Raw genomic sequence first — 17441 nt, 5'->3', positions numbered from 1 at the left:
GAAAGACCGGCGCTCTGGAAAGCGGAGCTTCTGGGCGCAAAGCTTCCGCCCGAATGGAGACGGGTAGGAGGTTTAGCATTCTGCGGGCACGGAGACGAGCGAGGCAGCCGTCGCATCCTAAATCACGGGCGCCCTCTCCGCTTGGCAGGCAGGCAACTCTGCGCAGAACCGGCTCCTGCCCGCGGCCGGCTAGAAGCCCGGGTGGGGCGGAGTCGCGGAGAGCCCGCGGCCTCCCAGGTATGTGGGGCAAGGCGGGACAGTGGCGCTCCAAAGAGGCGCCATCAAACCCTATTAGGGACTGCGCTCCGGATTTGGGTAGGTTTTACTCCTTAGCCTTTTCTTCTCCGTTTTCCCTCTCCTAGATGGACTATCTTCCCAGAATGACAGCACTATATGCTCCTTTAATAAACGCATCTGTATATTATTTATTACAATATATATCTTAAGAAGGCTGTGCTTGCAGCCTGCAAGCTTTAGCCCAGCAAGAGCTGACTGCAAATAGGGTTGCCATATTTCAAGAAGTAAAAATCCGGTTTAGGCCTTGAGATCTCAGGGTCTGTGCTGCGGCTGACTTGGCAACCCTAAAGGCAGAGGAGCCCCCCCCCCCCCATGAGTGCACAGAATGGAGTAGGTGGGTGTTCTCATGGAGGAGTCATAGAATTATAGATTTGGAAGGGACCCCAAGGGTCATCTAGTCCAACCCCTAAAATGCAGGAATCTCAACTAAAGCATCCATGACAATGGCCATCCAACCTCTGCTTAAAAACCTCCAAGAAGAAAGAATCCACAATCTTCTGAGGGAGACCATTCCACAGTTGAACAGCCCTTATTATCAGAAAGTTTTTCCTGTTTTTAGTTAGAATCTCACTTCTTATAATTTGAAGCCATTGATTTGAGTCATACCTTCCAGAGCAGGAGGAAAGAAGCTTGTTCCCTCTTCCATGCAACAGCCCTTGAGATATTTAAAGATGGCTATCATATCTCCTCTCAGTCTCCTCTTTTCCAGGCTAAACATACCCAGTTCCTTCAAGTGCTCCTCATAAGGCTTGGTTTCCAGACCCTTGATCATCTTGGTTGCCCTCTGTCCTCCTCTGCACACATTCCAGCTTGTCCACATCCTTTTAAAGTTACGGTGCCCAGAACTGGATACAGTATTCCAGGTGTGATCTGACAAAGGCAGAATAGAGTGGGACTATTACTTCCCTGATCTGGACATTAGACTTCCGTTGATGTAGCCTAGAATAGCATTCGCTTTTTCACTGCTGTATCACAATGTTGACTCATGTTAAGCTTGTGGTCGATCAAGACCCCCTGGATCCTTCTCACATGTACAACTGGCAAACCAGGTGTCCCCTGTCTTATATTTGGGCATCTGGTTCTTCCTGCATATGTGCACTTGTTATGTTGTCCAGCCCACATTTTACCTGCTTCTCTGCAAGAATGTCATGAGGGACTTTGTCTAAAGCCTTACTGAAATTAAGATACACTACATCCACAGCATCCCCCTGGTCCACCAAACTTGTAACTTAATTGAAAAAGAAATGAGATTCATCTGGCATGGCTTATTTTTGAGAAACCTCTGTTGGGTCTTAGTAATCATAGTATCCTTTTCTAAGCGCTCACAGACTGTTTAATAATCTGTTCTAGTACCTTTTCTGGTATCAATGTCAAGCTCACAGGTTGGTAGTTACCTGGCTCTTCCTCCCCCCCCCCTTTTTTTTTGAAAATGGGGACAAGACTTGCCCGCCTCCAGTCTGCAGGGACCTCCCCTGTTCTCCAAGAATTCTCAAAGATCATAGGCAGAGGCTCTGTGAGTACATCAGGAAGCTCCTTTAGCATCCTTGGGTGCAGCTCATCAGGCCCTGGAGATCTGAATTCATTTAAAGTAGCCAGGTGTTCCCCTACTACTTCTTTTCTTATCTTGGGCTGCAGCTCCCTCCTTGCATTGTTTATTCCGTTACCACCAGGTTGGGCACTGCTTTCCTTTGGGGGAAAGACAGAGGCAAAGTCTGTGTTAAGCATTTCCACTTTCTCTCTGTCACCCAGTAGTATTTCTCTGTCTTCTCTGTTGGCCTCGTGTGGGGCACCAGGGAGAGCTTGGCTGTCTGGCTGGTGTACCGACCACCCAGCACACCGGCAGCCACTCTGTCAGACCTGCTGGAGGTGACGGTGGGCTGGGCCTTGGAGTTCCCAAGCCTACTGGTTTTGGGAGACTTCAACGTCCATGCCGATGCCACTCCCTCCTCACAGGCTCTGGACCTGGTGTCTTCCATGGCGACACTAGGGCTCTCCCAGTTTGTTTTAGGCCCCACTCATCAAGCAGGCCACACGCCGGATCTGATCTTTGGTGCTGGCATAGATGTGATCATGCTCCCCCCTGTCGAAGTGCCATGGTCTGATCACTACACTCTGAAAGCCAAGATTGACTTCCCACTCCTCCCCTGCTTGGGTGGCGAGCCTATTTGGGCTCGCCCACAAAGGCTGATGGATCCTGATAGATTCCATCAGGCCTTGCAGGACCCTGCTCCTCCTGGCGACTCATTAGATGACCTTGTCGAGGACTGGAATAACTGGCTCTTGACAGCCATCGCTGAGATCGTGTCTAAGCGCCCTCTGCAACCCCGTCGAAACTGGGCCCCTTGGTTTACTGAGGAGCTCCGGAAAATGAAGCGGGATCTCAGACAGCTAGAGCGAGCATGGCGACGGACTTGTGACGGAGCTTCACGAACATCTTATAGGACGCTTATGAAAGCTTATGAGATGGCTATGAAAGCTGCTAAGAAATCTTACTTCACAGCTTCCATTGTATCTGCTAGCTCTCTCCCGGCACAACTTTTTAGAATAATTAGGTCAATGAAATCTCTCACTGCCTCCATTTCTTCCCCTTCTATTTGCCAGGAGGTGATGGGACCAGTGGCCATGATCTTTGTTTTTTTGAGTGCCATTGCCTTCCGTTAAGTGTTTGGGTGTAATCCTTGACGCCTCCCTTTCCATGGAGGCGCAGGTCACAGCAACAGCCAAGGCAACATTTTTCCACCTTCGCCGCATCAAGCAGTTGCTCCCTTACCTTTCCCGCCCCAACCTGGCCATGAAAGCCATCGCCCCGATGGCTATGAAAGCTGCTAAGAAATCTTACTTCACAGCTTCCATTGTATCTGCTAGCTCTCTCCCGGCACAATTTTTTAGAATAATTAGGTCGATAACGTCCTTAGGAGGACAACCAAATTTAAGCACAAATTCGACCCACAGCTGTGAGGCATTCGCGAGCTTTTTTGCAGAGAAAGTCCTGTTGCTCCGCCGTGACCTCCCTGCCAATTTAGATACAGTGACTGAACTGGAGGCCCCTCGATTGACTTCAGGTCCAGTGTTGGACCATTTCGATCGGATACTCCCTGCTGATGTGGATAGATTCCTCCAAGCTAGTAGGCCCACCACCTGCCTCTTCGATCCGTGCCCATCTTAGCTGATTAGGTCGTGTCCAGATGTCGTGCGGACCTCCCTGGTTGAAATTATCAATTTGTCCCTTGGTACGGGGACATTCCCAGGGGAACTGAAGGAAGCAGTGGTTTGTCCACTCTTAAAGAAAAATTCATTAGATCCTTTAGACCTATCCAATTACCGCCCAGTTTCAAATCTTCCATATCTGGGTAAGGTAATTGAGAGAGCAGTTGCTGAACAGCTTGGTAGGTTTCTGGAGGAAACATTGGCTTTAGATCCATTTTAGTCTGGGTTCTGTCCTGGTTTCAGGACCGAGACGGCTCTGGTTGCCCTAACAGATGATCTCCGTAGACAACTGGATCGAGGCGGGTCAGGACTGCTGATCCTTTTAGATTTGTCAGCAGCCTTTGACATGGTTGATCATGATCTTCTGGTCCACCACCTCACCGACATGGGGATACAGGGCATAGCCTGTAAATGGCTGTGCTCTTCTATCTCTGGTCGGGGACAGAGGATGGCGCTAGGGAGGGAGATGTCATCACGCCACTCCTTGGTGTGTGGAGTACCGCAGGGCACAATCCTCTCCCCGATGCTTTTTAACATCTTTATGCGCCCCCTTGCCCAGATTGTCCGGAACTTTGGGCTGGGTTGTCACCAATATGCTGATGACACACAGCTCTGTCTGCTGATGGGTGGCCACACTGACTCGGCCCCGGACCACTGACCAGATGCTTGGAAGCTGTGGCTGGATGGTTTCGTGGGAGCCAATTGAAACTAAATCCTTCGAAGACAGAGGTCCTATGGCTGGGTCGGGATGGCATGGGGATGAGGGACCAATTCCCTTCTCTTGCGGCGGCCCAATTAGTGCCATTGTTGCTGTTGTTGTTGTTTAGTCGTTTAGTCGTGTCCGACTCTTCGTGACCCCATGGACCAGAGCACGCCAGGCACTTCTGTCTTCCACTACCTCCCGCAGTTTGGTCAAACTCATGCTGGTAGCTTCGAGAACACTGTCCAACCATCTCATCCTCTGTCGTCCCCTTCTCCTTGTGCCCTCCATCTTTCCCAACATCAGGGTCTTTTCCAGGGAGTCTTCTCTTCTCATGAGGTGGCCAAAGTATTGGAGCCTCAGCTTCATGATCTGTCCGTCCAGTGAGTACTCAGGGCTGATTTCCTTAAGAATGGATAGGTTTGATCTTCTTGCAGTCTGTGGGACTCTCAAGAGTCTCCTCCAGCACCATAATTCAAAAGCATCAATTCTTCAGCGATCAGCCTTCTTTATGGTCCAGCTCTCACTTCCGTACATCACTACTGGGAAAACCATAGCTTTTACTATACGGACCTTTGTTGGCAAGGTGATATCTCTGCTTTTTAAGATGCTGTCTAGGTTTGTCATTGCTTTTCTCCCAAGAAGCAGGCGCCTTTTAATTTCGTGGCTGCTGTCACCATCTGCAGTGATCATGGATCCCAAGAAAGTAAAATCTCTCACTGCCTCCATTCTTCCCCTTCTATTTGCCAGGAGGTGATGCCACCAGTGGCCATGATCTTCGTTTTTTTGAGTGTCATTGCCTTCCGTTAAGTGTTTGGGTGCAATCCTTGACGCCTCCCTTTCCATGGAGGCGCAGGTCACAGCAACAGCCAAGGCAACATTTTTCCACCTTTGCCGCATCAAGCAGTTGGTCCCTTACCTTTCCCGCCCCGACCTGGCCAAAGTGATCCATGCGACGGTCATCTCCAGGCTTGACTACTGTAATTCACTCTACGTGGGGCTGCCCTTGAAGCTGTCCCAGAAACTTCAGCGGGTGCAGAATGCCGCAGCGAGACTCCCTACGGGGTCTCTGCCATGGGAGCATATTCACCCAGTGCTTTTCCAGCTGCACTGGCTCCCGGTGGAGTACAGGGTCAGATTTAAGGTGCTGCTTTTGACCTTTAAAGCCCTTCATGGCCTAGGACCCTCGTACCTACAGGACCACCTCTCCCGGTATGCCCCACGGAGAGCCTCAAGATCCATAAATAGCAACACCCTAGTGGTCCCAGGCCCTAAAGAAGTTAGATTGGCTTCAACCAGAGCCAGGGCCTTTTCAACTCTGGCTCTGGCCTGGTGGAACGCTCTGCCTCATGAGACCAGGGCCCTGCAGGATCTGATTTCTTTCCGCAGGGCCTGTAAGACAGAGATGTTCCGCCTGGCCTTTGGCTTGGAGCCAATTTGATTCCCTCCCCCTCTTTCTTTTTCCTTTCTCCTCCTGTGATGAGGCTGCATTTTAATATTTTAATGTTTCAATATTTTAATGTTGTATTTTAATCTCGTTTTTAAGTTGTACTCATTCAACTTGTTTTTATTATTGCTTGTTAGCCACCCTGAGCCCGGCCTTGGCTGGGGAGGGCGGGGTAGAATCATAGAATCATAGAATCATAGAGTTGGAAGAGACCACAAGGGCCATCGAGTCCAACCCCCTGCCAAGCAGGAAACACCATCAGAGCACTCCTGACATATGGTTGTCAAGCCTCTGCTTAAAGACCTCCAAAGAAGGAGACTCCACCACACTCCTTGGCAGCAAATTCCGCTGTCAAACAGCTCTTACTGTCAGGAAGTTCTTCCCTATGTTTAGGTGGAATCTTCTTTCTTGTAGCTTGGATCCATTGCTCCGTGTCCGCTTCTCTGGAGCAGCAGAAAACAACCTTTCTCCCTCCTCCATGTGACATCCCTTCATATATTTGAACATGGCTATCATATCACCCCTTAACCTCCTCTTCTCCAGGCTAAACATGCCCAGCTCCCTTAGCCGTTCCTCATAAGGCATCGTTTCCAGGCCTTTGACCATTTTGGTTACCCTCCTCTGGACACGTTCCAGTTTGTCAGTGTCCTTCTTGAACTGTGGTGCCCAGAACTGGACACAGTACTCCAGGTGAGGTCTGACCAGAGCAGAATACAGTGGCACTATGACTTCCCTTGATCTAGATGCTATACTCCTATTGATGCAGCCCAGAATTGCATTGGCTTTTTTAGCTGCCGCGTCACACTGTTGGCTCATGTCAAGTTTGTGGTCAACCAAGACACCTAGATCCTTTTCACATGTACTGCTCTCAAGCCAGGTGTCACCCATCTTGTATTTGTGCCTCTCATTTTTTTTGCCCAAGTGCAATACTTTACATTTCTCCCTGTTAAAGTTCATCTTGTTTGTTTTGGCCCAGTTCTCTAATCTGTCAAGGTTGTTTTGAAGTGTGATCCTGTCCTCTGGGGTGTTAGCCACCCCTCCCAGTTTGGTGTCATCTGCAAATTTGATCAGGATGCCCTTGAGTCCATCCTCCAAGTCGTTGATAAAGATGTTGAATAAGACCGGGCCCAAGACAGAACCCTGTGGCACCCCACTAGTCACTCTTCTCCAGGATGAAGAGGAACCATTGATGAGCACCCTTTGGGTCCAGTCAGTCAGCCAGTTACAAATCCACTGAGTCGTAGCATAGTCAAGACCGCATTTTACCAGCTTCTTTACAAGAATAGCATGGGGCACCTTGTCAAATGCCTTGCTGAAATCAAGGTAGGCTACATCCACTGCGTTCCCTTCATCTACCAGGCTTGTAATTCTGTCATAAAACGAGATCAGGTTAGTCTGACATGACTTATTTTTCAGAAATCCATGCTGACTATTGGTGATCACAGCATTCCTTTCTAGGTGCTCACAGACTGTTTGCTTAATGATCTGCTCCAGAATCTTCCCTGGTATTGATGTCAGACTGACTGGGCGGTAATTATTTGGGTCCTCTCTTTTCCCCTTTTTGAAAATAGGGACAACATTTGCCCTCCTCCAGTCTGCTCCAATCTGGTATAAATAAAAATTATTATTATTATTATTATTATTATTATTATTATTATTATTATTATTATCTCAAGACAGAGAGAAGCTCTACTACTACTTGCCTGTTCTTCCTCTTACTTTAAGAGGAAACCTTTAAATAAATTAACCTCTCTTGCAAGCCTGAGCTCATTCTGAGCTTTAGCTAGCCTGGCCTTCAGCCTGCAGCTGTTGGCTACTTGAGTATACCCCTCCTTTCCCCTTTCTTCCATTTCTTATACATGCACTCAGCTCAACTGTAAGCTCCTTATGCAGCCACACCAGTTTTCTTAGATGCCTCCCACTTTGCTTTCTTGTTGGAATTGTCTGCATTTGTGCCTTCAATTAAGGTAACTCCTTAAGCTTTTTGAAATTGGCCTTCTTACAGTCCAGAGCGCATGTTCGACCACTCTCAACTTTTCATTGCCTCTGTATCATGAAACCCAGGAGAACATGATCACTTCCTCCCAAGTTTCCAAGTACTTCCACTTCATCAATCAGTTCCTCCTGCCTGTTGGTGAGGACCAGGTCCAAGATAAATGACCCCCTTGTTGCTTCTTCCACCTTTTGGGAAATGAAAAGTTCAGTGAGGCAATGGAAGAATTTGTCAGATCTTACATCCTTGGCAGAGTTTGAGTTCCAACAGATATCAAGGAAGTTGACTACTATATCTCTCCTTTTTGAATGTTTGGTAATCTGCTCCAGGAAAGCACCATCCAGGTCTTCAGGCTTGGCAGTCTATAGCAGACACCCACAGGAAGGTCACTGTTGTTTTGCTCTTCTTCTGTTTTTATCCATATATTCTCAATCTGCTTTCTGTGCTCCAGGTCATGGATTTCTTCAGAAGTGTACACATCCTTTATATATAATGCTGCTACTCCTCCCTTCCTGTTTGGTTACACCCCTCAATTCCAGTCATGACTCTCATCCCACCAGGTTTCAGTAATGCCTGCCAGGTCATATTTGACTTCCTGTATTAAAAGCTCATCCCATCTGGTCAACTGTAATGTGTGCACTTGCCTAAAGCAAAATCTGAGATGTTTTGCGGCTACCTTCTTGGGAGAATGATCCAAGAAACTGAAGGAAGCCAAAGGAAAGACCTTTGCCAATGCTGGTGATGTTCCTGATGTGGATTTCACAGCCTCCTGCACAGAGTTCCCAGTACCTGGGATGTTTCATTTGTCTGCTTTCTTTTCTTCTTAAAGAAAAGGTTTGCTGGGGGTAAAAGTCTGCTTCAGCTACGGGAAGCACCTTGGTTTTATTGCCCTCCTGCCTGCTCCATCTGTGGGGCCTGAGTGTCGATTCAGCTCATTTGGATTCCACTTGTCCTTCTAAACCCAAGACTGTGGCAGTTCTCTCCTACTGGGTCGCCTCCGCTTAATTGCCAGAGTCCTCAGGTGCCAGTGCTCATGAATAAACAATTGTTTCATTGGCTAAAACAAACCTGCACATTAAAAACCCCTTTATGACTGGGTAGGGGGGAAAGAAAAGAACTTTGAGCTGTTATGCAAATAGGCCTATTAAATAAAGAATATTCTTAGGTAAAATAATTATGCAGCACAGTTTCCTCTCTGCAGAAGGTGCCAAAATTTATTTCCCTGATGCCAATTATCTGCTTGTTAGCACTGGCATTATCACAGGCAATACAAAGGAGTGATGCAGTTTGTGGGAGCTCAGCACTGCTCTAGAGTCATTCCCCCCCCCTCCCCATTTCTCTCTATTTACAACTCTGTATAATAAATGTCATTTTTCAAATGTTAAGCTATTTGATATTTAATCTATCATTACAGCACTGAATGTGTCTAGGAATAATAGGAAGACAGCAACAATTGGGGGAGGGGGCGGACAGCTAAAAGGCTTGTCACCTTTTAAGGTATGGGAGAGGATACTTTAAAAGTGTTTGTGACTGGAGGATCTCAAGGGTGTGTCTGGATTTTCCCACCCGGGTGGTGGGGCGTGCTTGAAGAAAGCAGGCTTCTCTAGCCTCCAGATGTTTGCTTGTTTATAACTTGTATACACCACTTAAGATAAAATGAGATCTCTAAGCAGCTTACATAAAAATAATTGGGGGGTGGGTGACTATAAATTCATTTAAAAATGCAACAGCAGCAAAAAACAACAATAACACATTTCTAAAACATTGATAGAAACCTGTATACCACAGGTAAAACTGAACAGTGCTCTCACACACATGTTTTTGGACTACAACGCCCATCAGCTGCACATATAGTCTCAAACACCTTAAGCCAGACTTAAGCATGCCATTGTAAATGAATTACCCTTTTAAACCTGCCTGAACAAAGCAGCAGTATCTGTTACTCTGCAACAGAAACTCTGAGTGAGCAAATGTTATTTTTACCTTTTACAAGATTGTTTGTGTGGTTATTGTTTTAAGGAGGAGAAAAGGGGGAAATACTAGGAGAATCCAGTCAGTCTTAATGCATCCTAGATTACTTAAACTAAAAGGCTAATAATACTAGCTTATCTAAGCTTTCTTTTAAGCTGCAAAGGGATGGCACTCACAAACATGAGGAAGGCAGGCTAATATCTAATAAATATATCCTCTCTTCGCATCTATACATATCCCTACACTTCTGACTCTGGTCAGGAATAACATCGCAAAGAGGGAAGAAAACATAGCTTGGAGTCCCCATCCCCGCAACAAGAATTGTTCTCTCTAACAAGGATGAAACAATTTACATTTACCCAATTAAGTATCACAGCACCCTTGTGGGCCATTCTGTCTTCTCCCTTTGCATCGCTTAGAAGCAAATTCAATTAACAAAGAAACCTTTGGGTTTAACATGTTGTGTTAAGGGCTTTCCATGATCACTCAAGCTTCAAAATGCCAGGAACCGACATCGCTTAGCAGTCACGTTATTTGGGCAATACTGTTATGGCGTGAGATCGTATCCTGTGCAGTCAGGTCGAACTCCAGCATTTCCCTGGAGCAGAGCGGGGCTCCTCCGCGCCACCATGGTCTGTCCTGGAACAGATAAATGAGCCTTTGCAGCTTAAACTCTCAGGCGACAATATAGGAACCAGGCCTGTCAGGTTACAGCCTCCACTGTCTGGAATTCCAGCCCGTGTTATTATTATTATTATTATTATTATTATTATTATTATTATTATTACTATTAATGCCTCTCACCTGACTAGGTTGCCACAGGCACTCTGAGGGACTTCCAACAAATTAAAACATCAAACATAGGATGGAGACCAGCATTGTGCTACGACCAGCACATTCTTGGAGGTGCACAACATCGTTTTGCACTGAGGTCAGCCAAGCACTAAGCAATGCACCCAGTTGTGATGACCATGCGAAAGGGCAGGCTGCAAGGAAGGAGCATTTTGCAGTCTGCATTGCATCCTCAAGCAGAGCCCTTTCAGGGTGGTTGCTGACTCCCACAGAGGGGAAGGACTCATGGAGCCCTCGAAGATCTGTGACCAACTGATGACACATTCTGAGGGCAAAGCCATTCAGTTTTGGAGAGATCAAGATTCTGCAGCTGTTGCAGTCCTGACCCAAATGCCCAGGGCCACAACCTGTGATATCCACAGGGACCACTTTCAAGTGGTGCAGCCTGATCTCTGTCCCTCTTGGCTTAGTCGACTGGTTGGGACCAGAGCATGGTCAATGTGCCATGGCTGAGTGAGTGGCCTCTGACGCCTTGAAAGAAGTGGTTGTATTGGCCACATTATAGGGGGGGGGGTGAACAAACCACTGACCCAAATGCCTCCTATGCCAACATTAATAAAATATGTTGGGGCAGGTAAGTCCTTCCCTGCATAACGAATCACATGACATGGTAGACACACACCATTTGAATGGCAATGCCCACCAACATTGGGGGGGGCATCCCCCTCAAATATTTTATTGGGGTGGGGCAAAGGGACCTTGGTCCCTAGGAGTTGGCTCCTATGCCCACTTTTTAGGGAGGGTGGTGGAGAAGTATCACGAGGGAGTGTTGAGCGAGTGTCTTGGAAGGGGTGTGGTCAGATCCAGAGGAGGAGTGGGAGGAGCTCTGCGAGTTGGAATCAGAGAATCCCAGGGAGGGTCCAAGCAAGGTGGAGATGGCCTATTCTGGGCCACAAGAGATCTCTGACCCCCAAGGAGGACCCGCTCCTGTGCCCGCTTACCTGAGAGCAAGTCCCATTAAACACAAAGGGACTAACTTCAAAATAGGTATGCATACTGTTGTATGGTTAATTAACTATACCCCCAGGTCCTGCTATGCAAATGCACACAAAATATCACTTATCCAAACATCAAGATTTTGTGCCCTGACCTCACCACAAGAACATCTGATTCAGATGTCCAAACAGCAGGACCAGCCTGTAAACAAATCTCTCAGCGGAAAAGCAGCAAACAGCTTTAAAGAAATCCATTTGATCTTTTCCTTCCTTGTTAGCTTTTTTGCTGGCTGGAGGCAGCCATTTCAGGTGGCGCTCTCTCTGCTCCCCAACTCCTTTCCTCAGGTGCAACTTCATCCCCCCGCCTCCCCAGCTCCAGCTGCCAGCTCTCCCCTCCTCCACCTCTCTTTGCAGGATTGGACCCCATATCCTCCAACATTTCTCTGATGAAAATAGAGACGTACTATTCCATAACAATAATTTTACTATTTATACCCTGCCCATCTGCACTGCTTGCCCCAGCCACTCTGGGTAGCTACCAGCATAAATAAAAACATAATAAAACATTCAATATTAAAAAACCCCTCCCTATACAGAGCTGCATTCAGATGTCTTCTAAAGGTTGTGTAGTTACCGTACTTGTTTCCTTGGCTCAGGGTCAGTTAACTCCATACCCTCCAGCATTCCTCTGATGAAGATAGGGACGTCCTGTTCAATAATAATTGTTGTTGTTGTTGTTGTTGTTGTTACTGTTTATTCCCTGCCCATCTGACTGGGTTGCCCCAGCCACTCTGGGCAGCATCCAACAAATATAAAAAAATAATGAAGCATAATTAAAAACTTCCCTATGCAGGGCTGACTTCAGATGTCTTGTAAAGGTTGTGTAGTTATTTATCTACTTGGCTCTGGGGTCTCATAACTCCATACCCTCTGATATTTCTCTGATGAAAATTGAGAAATCCTAAGGAAAAGCAGGATGTTCCAAGATCAAATCAGAAACAGGCTGTCACTGGAAAATAGGGACACTTGGAGGGTATGAAATATTGCTTTCTATATGTTGCCATATTTGCTAACATGTTGTTTTCTTAGGTTAGGTTATGAAATTCTTGTGGTGGCTAATTTGAGAAGTGTTTCTGTTTTCTATCTTGTGAGTTGCTTTGAGCCACCCCAATATCCGAGCAGCAAGAGGCTCCAGGGGTGTGTGAGCTTTCCCAGGGTTTGGTTTCCTTGGAGCGAAGGTCAGCGAACACTGTGGGACAGATGGTTTATGTGAGGTGTGTGTGTGGTTGCTCACGAAGATAACAGCCAGGACTGTTTTATTGGGTGCAAAAACTATGTACAGTGCAGAAGTCCAAAATCCATGTCTGCCTTAATCACTAGCAGATTCTATTGTTCTTCTCAGTGAAAGGGGAGAGGGAAAGGCCTTCCATTAGCTACCTCCATGTAGCTCTTGCAACCTCGCTCATTCTTTGGGGCGCTGATGGGAACTTAAGTGGCGAGTCGCCACCTTGACAAAGGAACCAGTTTACCCTTACTGGATACAGGATCACAGGCTGGGAAGGATATCATCCAGACTGACACCCAAAAACCCCCCATAACATTATGAATGAATGAATCCTGATAGTGAAAGGTGGATGAGAAGAAAGAATGGTAATAAATAATGCCCTGACTGGCTCTTTATAAACTTCTGCCGGTGGGTGTGCTCTCAGCTAAAGTGAGGAGGACCACGATTTATAACATAGTCCCCTCTTTCAGCTAAGACGGAAAGGAAGCAAGGCTACAACTGCTGCCATTTTGACCTGAAAGAGTAAGGATTGCTGCTGCTGTGTGTACACATGTTTTAAAATTATGGCCACTGTTTTCACAAAATGCAAAGCAGCCCTAGTGGCCACAGGGAGCTCTAGGGCTCCATATTAAATTCCCTGCTTGCCCCCCACCATGCCCATCAAAACCCTTCAAAGGGAAAAGAAACTCAGGTTGTTTCCCCATCCTTAAAACAAAACAACCACCGTTCTTTCATTATTGCAGATTTCTGTGTGACAAAACTAAAGACAGGTTAAATTATCTTAAATGCAACAATCACATTATTTATGTTAATTGTCATTCTTTTGTAACAGGAGGAAAAATTAACCTTGCACTGAAAATAACTAAAGCTCTATGAGAAAGGATTTTCTGGGGGTTCCCTTTGGGGAGTGACAGGCAGGTATAATGAGTGCATGTCTGTGAAGCAGAGATGGGGAAGGAGAGAAGATGGAGGGTGCTGGATCATGGCAGTTTGGGGCATTTTGTCAGTCTATTGTGGGTGCAGGCTGAAATCATAAGAAGGGACCCAGAAGATGGCCTCAGGTCCATGGGGCCCGCCCCTTTCAAGCTGCGCCCACCAGCCCATTCACACATTATGCAGAGACCAGGTTGACCTGGGCCAGGTAGACACACCCAGCAGGGCAGGTGCTACCAAGTCTGGGACCCTGGAGAGGGGGTGGGGAGCCCGATATGGGAGCCAGGAAGCTCAGGTTCATCACTTTCACCTTTTCAGCCTTGACAGGAAGCAGCCCCATCCCACTCTCTAGGAAGAAAGAGAGGTAGGGGCTGGTCCCCTTTGAGGTTGGGGAGTCTGAATGAAGGGTGGGGCAGCAAACTGCTTGAACTACTAAAGCAAAAGAAGGGCAAGAGGATGCGGGGGGAATCATAGAATCATAGAGTTGGAAGAGACCACAAGGGCCATGGAGTCCAACCCCCTGCCAAGCAGGAAACACCATCAGAGCACTCCTGACATATGGTTGTCAAGCCTCTGCTTAAAGACCTCCAAAGAAGGAGACTCCACCACACTCCTTGGCAGCAAATTCCGCTGTCAAACAGCTCTTACTGTCAGGAAGTTCTTCCTAATGTTTAGGTGGAATCTTCTTTCTTGTAGTTTGGATCCATTGCTCCGTGTCCGCTTCTCTGGAGCAGCAGAAAACAACCTTTCTCCCTCCTCCATGTGACATCCTTTTATATATTTGAACATGGCTATCATATCACCCCTTAACCTCCTCTTCTCCAGGCTAAACATGCCCAGCTCCCTTAGCCGTTCCTCATAAGGCATCGTTTCCAGGCCTTTGACCATTTTGGTTGCCCTCCTCTGGACACGTTCCAGTTTGTCAGTGTCCTTCTTGAACTGTGGTGCCCAGAACTGGACACAGTACTCCAGGTGAGGTCTGATCAGAGCAGAATACAGTGGCACTATTACTTCCCTTGATCTAGATGCTATACTCCTATTGATGCAGCCCAGAATTGCATTGGCTTTATTAGCTGCCGCGTCACACTGTTGGCTCATGTCAAGTTTGTGGTCAACCAAGACTCCTAGATCCTTTTCACATGTACTGCTCTCAAGCCAGGTGTCACCCATCTTGTATTTGTGCCTCTCATTTTTTTTGCCCAAGTGCAATACTTTACATTTCTCCCTGTTAAAGTTCATCTTGTTTGTTTTGGCCCAGTTCTCTAATCTGTCAAGGTCGTTTTGAAGTGTGATCCTGTCCTCTGGGGTGTTAGCCACCCCTCCCAGTTTGGTGTCATCTGCAAATTTGATCAGGATGCCCTTGAGGAGGGGGCTAGCAATTGCAGGGGTGGGGTGGGACTGGTTACATTAAAAAGTTTTTAAAGCTGCTGGCCTTGTTGGCTGTTGGCAAAGTGTTGCATGAGATGCAAGTGAAGGAAGGGGGGAAGATAAGAAGAGGAGGCGTGGGAATGAATATGAAAATAGGGTTGCAAAGGGGGCTGCGAAATAGGAAGGGGTAGTTGCTTCAAAACTGGAGGGCAGGCAAAAAGGATGGTTAGTAGTTGAAAGGTGGGAAGGTCCAGGGGGTAACCTTGGGGGGTTGTAGGATATTGGCAGGGGGGGGGGGTTGGTGGGAAACACAAGCAGCTTTGGCACCCCTAGAAATCTATATCTCTGTCTCTGTCTCCATCTCCCAACTGAAGAGAGCCATTCACACATTTGATAGAGTGAGCTCTATCCCTTGGAAGCAACCGAGAGCCTTTGGATGTCTTTAGTGCCAGCAAACTGCCATGCCCAACCCTGTGGTAGTTTTTAAAATCAAGGGAGCAGCTGCAGACAGAGTAGGGGGGGGGGGCTCCCTTGGTGTCATCTCTTCTCAACCACTTATCCAGTGAAATCACTCTTTGGTGAAGGAGTGAATCGTCATCATTCTTGACTTCCACTGTTTTCTAGAGCGGTGGATCAAGGACACCAAAACCCAGATGAAATGTCCCCATCTTCTCCACATTCGTAGATTTTTTAACATTGCTGTAACTTGCCCTGGACCTAATGGGGAGCTGAACCGCCAAAAAAGTCTCCCTTCCCCAACCTGGTGCCCTCACCCCCAGCCTGCATGGCTTTCTGAGGCTGGGTGAGGGGAAACGGCCCTGCTGTGGAAGGTGGGTGGGACCTGCCGCCCAGAACATCTGGAAGGCAGCGGGTGGAAATGGGCTCTGCTGAGCTGCTTTCCAGTGATTCCAGGAAAGCAGCAGAATTTGAAATCACACGTTGTCGGTGGGTGACATCCAGGCTGCTGAACTCCCCCCCCCCCCCCGCTTCTCTTCTTTCATTTCTGCCCCCCTCCTGAGCAAAGCTGGTCACCAGCCGATGCTCTGCTTTCTCCTTGTGATTTCCTCTGATTCGCAACTCAAACAAGGCGGCATGAATAATGGAGTGGGCTCCCTTCTTCTCTTCTTGCCTTCAGATCCTCAGAGGATGAGTGAGGGCTCTTGTCTGCCTCATTAGTGGCTGTTCAGCCATTTGATTTTTGTAACAATGAGGCTCTCTTGCCAGAATTTTCATACCTATTTGCGTCACGGAGTCAACACCGAGTCGGGTTTTTTCCTGGATCCCCATGAAATTTTAATGGCGTAATCTGCATACTTCTATATTTCAGTGCCGCTCGCTCGCTCGCTCGCCTGCCTCGCTTCGCCTTCCCGACAAAAAACGGGGGGATAACGACCACCAAGACCCACCGACTGCACGGCAGCGAGACCCCATCAAAGGGCCCATTAATAACAAATGAGCTGATTGGGGTTGTAATGAATAGGAATTGCCTCCAGCATTTGGTGTTTTCAGAGAGCCCCAGATGGAGACAGAGAGGAGAGAGAAATCCAAAATTGTCGGTGCCCAATTAGGGAGAACTTGTTCATTATTAGTAATCATGGCTTGTCGTGCGGACGGGAAAGGAGAGCAGCCCGTGAGCTGCACTGTTGCTCGGCTGCAGCAGCAGCCCCATTTCAGAGAGAGAGGAGGGGGTAAACCCACAAGCAGGATGCCGCCGGCACAAGAATGCTCCCCCACTCTGCAGAAGGTGGGGTTCAGGGATGTCTCTTATGCCCTGACCCTGAAGAGTCCATCATCTCCTAAGAGCACCTTGTCATGATTTCTGTTCAGCCTGCCCAGAGGACGTTCTGGTGGGTGGCTGGCTGTCCCTCCCAAAAAGTATGAAACTGCAAAAAAGCCCAAACCAAAGGGACACCAAAGTGGGTCATTGTAATACCTGTAGGACCTTGGGGGGGGGGGGTTCTAGGGGCCCATCTCATCCAGCTTCATCTTCTTACAGTGGCCAACCAGGCAGCCACTCTCCCCCCTTGAGCTCCCCAGCAACATGTGTGCAGAGACTTGCAACCTCTGAGCACCCAGCCACAGGGTCCTTTGTCCTGTGACTTCTAGAATTTTATGTTGATCTTTTTAATTTAATTTAATTTATGCTTTATTGAAAATAAAGAAAATATTACCAACAAGCATATATATAGTAGAAACAAAAGTACAAAAAAAGTTAACAACATTTGTTCTCTATACATTCTTTTTAATTTCCCAGTGACTTCCCGCCACTGATATCTGTGTGTTCCCACTCATCTTGGAAGAGTCCTGGCTCCTTTTGCATATGTCTAATGTTTGTCTGATTTCCAGGGTTACTGGTTCTCCATTTTTCTGACTCTGTGCCACAAATGGGCAGGGCTGAAGAGGGAGACCACACAAAAAGTGGGCTATTGATTATAGGAACAGGAATGGGATTT

Source organism: Podarcis tiliguerta, assembly GCF_965153285.1.
Source record: "Podarcis tiliguerta genome assembly, chromosome: 16".
Taxonomy (NCBI): Eukaryota; Metazoa; Chordata; class Lepidosauria; order Squamata; family Lacertidae; genus Podarcis; species Podarcis tiliguerta.
Note: the sequence above shows the minus strand (reverse complement) of the source record.